Source organism: Dipteris shenzhenensis, chromosome 31 (genome assembly GCF_047967505.1).
Source record: "Dipteris shenzhenensis isolate YYH24624 ecotype China chromosome 31, Dip_SZ_1.0, whole genome shotgun sequence".
Classification (NCBI taxonomy): Eukaryota; Viridiplantae; Streptophyta; class Polypodiopsida; order Gleicheniales; family Dipteridaceae; genus Dipteris; species Dipteris shenzhenensis.
The window spans coordinates 39,392,602-39,398,965 of NC_141626.1; positions in this window are offsets into that span (position 1 = coordinate 39,392,602).

Sequence of the window (6,364 nt, forward strand, 5' to 3'; positions counted from 1 at the left end):
ATGGGTTCTCTGCCCTTGCTATGCATGAAATGAATGAAATATATCTTTACTACTTTCTTGTTTGAGTCAAGGGTACTCCCCCAAAATGAATGCAAATAAATCATGTGTGTTGAGTCGAAGATTTTCCACCTTGGATAGTCCTCCTAAAAAGATGTATTTTTCTATTTTGTTTTGGTGTGTGGCTCCATGTCTCTCATTAGTCCCTAGAGCCAAGAGGAGATGAACTGTGGGAGCCATATATTGGCTTTGATAGGTTTAGAGGGGGGTGTATTGTGGGAGCCATGTATTGGCTTTGATAGGTCTCGTTATCAGGCCTGGCTGAGTTCCAGGATGTTGGTGTATTCCTAGACCTATGAGCTGGTCATGTAGCCATGCTATAATGTGAGCCTCTAAGTATGTTGAGTCTCAAGCTATGAGAGTGCTTGGATCAAACTCTGAACATGATCTTTAGCCTCTGAGTTACATAGGGTGCATAGCTTGATGACCATCATTGTCATGTTTTGCTCTTGGTTCCATTCCAATAGTCCCTCACCTTAGACCATCATTGTCATGTTCTGTTCTTGGTTCCATTCCAGTAGTCTCTCACCTTGCCTTCATGGGGGGGGGTTGGAATATGAAGCCAAAGTCAATCAAAAATGTGTATTCTAATGTGAGTTCTAGTCTAGTGTGTCCTATGGATGCCACGTGTCATATTGGGAGTTATCCCATATGCATAGGTATTCATATGTGTGTGTGCACTCTTATATAAGAGCTGTACTTGTCTAGTGTCAAATCAATCAAGTATCAAGCTAGAGTTCTTTGGTCTACATGTGAGTACTCTCATTTTTGTTCATTGCTCTAGTCATTTCATTTCCATTTCATTATGTCTCCTTTTGAGTATCACTTCCTCTCTCCCTAGCCTACCCTCTCTCTCTCTCTCTCTTTCCACCATGTTCCTTCCTGTTCTAGTCTAGTGTGTCCTATGGATGCCACGTGTCATATTGGGAGTTATCCCATATGCATAGGTGTTCATATGTGTGTGTGCGCTCTTATATAAGTGCTAAACTTGTTTAGTGTCAAATCAATCAAGAATCAAGCTACAAGCTCTTTGGTCTACATGTGAGTACTCTCATTTTTGTTCATTGCTCTAGTCATTTCATTTCCAATTCATTATGTCTCCTTTTGAGTATCACTTCCTCTCTCCCTAGCCTACCCTCTCTCTCTCTCCCTCTTTCCACCATGTTCTTTCATGGTATTTGTCACTTTAAGAGACCTATTCTATGGGTATAGCTACATCTATTTGCTGAATCCCCCCTGCACTTCTTCTAAGGTGGCAAACTGGAAGTCTTTTGAAATCCTTGCACGAGCCCACCAATGAAGCATGACCTCTCTCCTAAAAGAACACTACAATGTAAGAAGTGACAAAATATGAAGAGGGGAGAGGAGAAGAGTGGAGATGAGGAGAGAGGGCATAGCTAGAGAGCACACCACAAATGACTAACTGTACACTAGATTTAGTTGAAAAAATAGAATATATACAAACCCATTTAGGGTTAGGGTTAGGGGATCTAACCCTTTCCTTTATAGCACTCTATAAGGTTAGTGCTATGCACATATGATCCCGTGATGGTGCTATGCACACATGATCAAATGATGTTGAGTGTGAATTCTCAACACCTTCCCTCAAGATCAACATCATGAACTAGGCCTTCCATCAAGATGATGATTCTGGGGAATTGAAGAAGGACTAAGTATTACATTCCATCACACCCCTTTAATGTGAATGTCCTCCTCTACATCAAACCAAGAGCTAGTCGGTGTTTCTCGAATAGCTCTTTACTGAGTGGTTTGGTAAAAATGTCTGCAACATTCTCTTTGTTATCACAATGCTGCTGTGTGATGTCACCAAGTAACACTCTTTCTCTGATGAAGTGCTCTCTGACATCAATGTGCTTTGTCCTGGAGTTTTTTGGCCAATGCTTGAGCCGATTGATTATCACAGTATATTGTTGTTGGCTTTGACTCATCTAAGTAATCTATCTTTTACAATAGTCTTCTGAGCCATATAGCCTCACATGCACCTGTAGTGAGTGCTCTATAGTTTGCTTCAGTCGAAGACAAAGAAAAAGTTGGCTGTTTGTTTGACAACCATGATATATCACCTTGACCAAGGAAAAATGCATATCCCTGTGTCGATCTCCTAGTCTCATGATCTCCGGCATAGTCATTGTCATAGTATCCATGCAACCGTGGATGACTTCCTCTATATTCTATCCCAAACTGTCTTGTACCTCTGATGTATCTCAAGACTCTTTTGGCTGCATTCCAATGAGACTGTTTTGGATTTGCCATAAACTGTGCTAGTGAGCTTACTGCTTAACAAATATCTGGCTGTGTGATTGTCAGATATATAAGAGATCCGATGAGCAGCCTGTAGTATCTGTCATTGACTATAGGCTTTTTTGAATCTTTAGTAAGTCTCAAACTCTGTTCCATGGGAGTGGCTGTAATCTTGCAATTTGCCATATGAAACTTCTTCAGGATACTATCAACATACTTGAGTTGACTCATGAATGTGCTATCTGAATCTCTCTAGAACTCAATTCCAAGACAATAGTGCATAAGTCCAAGATCTTTCATGTCGAACTCTACACATAAGTCTTGTTTCAGTTTTCTAATGAAGCTATCCTTGCTTCCTGTCACAATCAGATCATCTACGTACAAAAGTGCAATAGTAATGTCTTCCCCTTGAACTTTGTAGTAGAGAGTATGATCTGCATTGGACACTTCATGTATCCCAGATCAGCAAAATACTTGTCAATTCTGCTGTACCAACTTTTGGGTGCTTGTTTTAAGCCGTAGAGACTTTTCTTGAGATGGCAAACCTTATTTTCCTTTCCTGGTTCAACATAACTTGCTGGTTGTTGCATGTAGACTTTCTCGTCTAGATAACCATTGAGAAATGCATTCTTGACATCGAGCTGGTACACATGCCATTTGCTGAGTGTCATTAGTGATATCAAGAATCGTATGGAATCCATCTTTGCTACTGGAGCATAAGTCTTATTATCGTCTTGACCATATTGTTGTGCAAATCCTTTTGCAACTAGTCTGGCTTTGTATCTCTGAATACTTCCATCTGGATTATACTTCACTTTGTATACCCATTTGTTTGCTATGGCCTTCTTTCCTGGTGGAAGGTCACATAATTCCCAAGTATTATTCTTATACAAAGCATCCATTTCTTCATTCATAGCAGTTTGCCATTCTAGGTTGTCTACTGTGTCTTCGAAGTACACTAGCTCTTCTGTAGCCACGATGGTAGTCATAAGAGCATAGTTGGTGGTTTCCACCTGAATTGCTTTGCCTTTCTGAGCATATGTCAATCTGGCTGGTGATCTGCTTTCCCTAGTCGACCGTCTAAGCTTCTGTGGCTCTGCTTGGGGTGTTGCTGGCAATTCTTGCTCTTCTTCATCAACATGTTCTATCGATGACTGTGAAGTCGATGCTTCTATCTCCTGTGTAGGTGAGGTTTTCCATTCTGATTCCTCATCAAAGACTACATCTCTGGAGATAATGACCTTGCGGTTGATGGGATCATACAATTTGTATGCTTTGCTTTCTTCACTGTAGCCAACCATGATACATTTGCGTGACTTTGTATCTAATTTCCTGAGATGATCATCATGTATGTGGGCATATGCTATGCAACCAAATATGCGGAGATGCCCAATGTGTGGCTTGTGTCCAATGAATGCTTCATAAGGAGTCATACCTTGTATTGGTTCGGTAGGAAGCCGATTAAGCAAGTAGTTAGCTGTAGCTATTGCTTCTGCCCAATACTGATTCAAAAGATGCTTTTCACTAAGCATTGCTCTAGCATTGTGTGCTAAAATCCCATTCTTCCTTTCAGCTCTTGCATTTTGCTGAGGAGTATATGCACGTGTGAATTGTCTTCGTATGCTATGACTTCTGCAAAAGTTCATGAATGCTGAAGATGTGTATTCACCTCCTCTATCTGATCTCATGACCTTGATCTTTCTGCCTGTCTGGTTTTCTACCATGGCTTTGAATTCTTAAAATCTAGAAAACACTTCAGATTTCTCTTTCAGAAAGTAGACCCAACAATATATGCTATAGTCATCGATGAAAGTCAAGTAGTAAAGTGAACCATTGATGCTGCAGGTCTGGGCATAACCCCATACATCTGTATGTATCAAATCAAGAATACCTCATGCACGAGAGGTGCTTCTGACAAAGTTGGTTCGCTTTTGTTTGCCGAAGCAGCATGCTTCACAAACTTTTCCAAGAAACTGTAGCTTCGGAATCCCAATTGCCATATTCTGATTCCTAAGATCTAACAAGTACTTGAAATTGACATGACCATATCTCTTGTGCCATTTTGTAGATAGTGGCATCTGTTGTGGTTGAGCTGACATGGCATGCTTATCTGGTACTGTAGCTAGCATTCTATATAAGCATCCTTCCTTGACACCTTTTGCTACTAGCTGACATCTTTTGGATTTGTCTCTCATAGTGCATTCATCACCGTTGAAGATGACTTTGTAATTGTGTTCCGTCATTTGACCATGTACCAAGGATCCTGTTCCACTTGGTTGACTTGGTAGCTGAAATCCTCTTTGGGATTGAAATCAGTGTCTAGGTACACTGTATCAGTTTGATGCAATTTCTCGCTTGTAAGAAACATATTCCCATGTTCATTTGCAAAATGACTATGACTAGAATATCCACCACGATGATTTCCTCTACCTCGGGAATTCCCTCGGTGGATTGACCGCCATGGTCGTACTGCTTCTTGCAGCAATCTCTTTCATAGTGTCCAAACTTGTGATAGTAGTTGCACTGGATGTTTGACACATTGGTGGATGCATTCCCTCGTCCTTGAAATCTTCCTTGGTTGGAATGATTTCCTCTTTGTTGATTTTGATGTTGCTAAGGATGATGCTGATGCTGATGTTGATGCTGACTTTGATTTTGTTGCTGATGATTACCACTTTTCTGGTATGATCTACCTCTGCCTTTGCCTCTTCCTCTGCTTCTGTCTGAAGCTATGAATGCCTGATCATGAGAATGACCTTTACGTGCTTGAATGGCCTGAGTCTTGAGTTCTTCACCAAGTAGGACTGACTGAAGTTCTTCCAGTGTCGGAATTTGCCATTGGATGGCAATACTCTGGACTAGATTCTCGTATCCCTCTCCTAGTCCATTCAGAATGACTTGAACCATTTCTGCGGGGTTCATAGTCTCTCTTGCTGCTGCAAGTTGATTGTTGTAGTCTTTTATGTGGAGTACATATGCATGACCGGTTTCACTGCTATTGCGAAAACTCTGGTTTATCTGGTTTCTCAAGGTGAGAATCCTGGATGTGTTCTTGGACTCGTAGAGAGCTGCGAACATATCCCATGCTTCTTTTGATGTCTTGATTGTGTTGACTTGTCCTAGCATGACATCTTGCACATTATGCTTGATCAGGTGATAGGCGTACTTGTCTTTCTTATCCCATTTTGCTTGAGCTTGGGCACTGGTAGGATCTGCTACTGGTGCGGAAATTGCTTGTGTAGATGTAGATCCCATTGCTGGTGGTGTGACAACAGATGGAGTAGAGCTACTTGTGGCTGGATTGTCCAATGATCTAGGTGTAGACCCATCGACATACTCCCATTTGTCCTGAAGCACAAGAATGGTCTCCATTCGGTATTTCCATGTACCATAATTGGAGTTGTCTAACTTAGCAGATGCCTCCAAATTGAGGTCGCTAGTCGACATGGTGCAAGAAATGTACTCAAAAGTGTCGTGAAGATCTCAGTATGAATCAACTGCAAATACACTGACTATGCCAAGTGAAATCTCTGAACCGTCGGTGAAGATAGAACTGCAATATATAAAATTTCATCTGTATTACAAGGCTTATGGCAATGATGTTAGGAATAGCCAAGAGGCTTTATAAGGCTGAAATGATGTGCACAATGCCGTGAGATAGCCGAATAAGCTTTACAATGGTGGCATGTGTGTGTGAAATCAAATGTTATCTACCCACTGAAACAATCTGCAATGCCTCTGAACTCTGAAGTCTGCTCACTGAACTGATGAATGTAAGGTTTCAGGTAATGTAATGATGTGAAACCGTAAGTGAGCATATGGACTGACTCCGAGTAGGTACTAGTCGGGAATTTTGGGCATGGCTTTGATTGGCAACTTGGGGAAATTCAAAGCGTCCCTTCTATGGCGATCTAGTCTGCTCTGATCTAGATCTAAACCAACCGTCGATCGATGAAAGAATAGCAAATAATTCCTTTTCTTTTGTTCTTTTTAAGTGCTGGGTCAGATGCATCGATGTAGAGGCAAATGTGCATGAAGGAAGTGG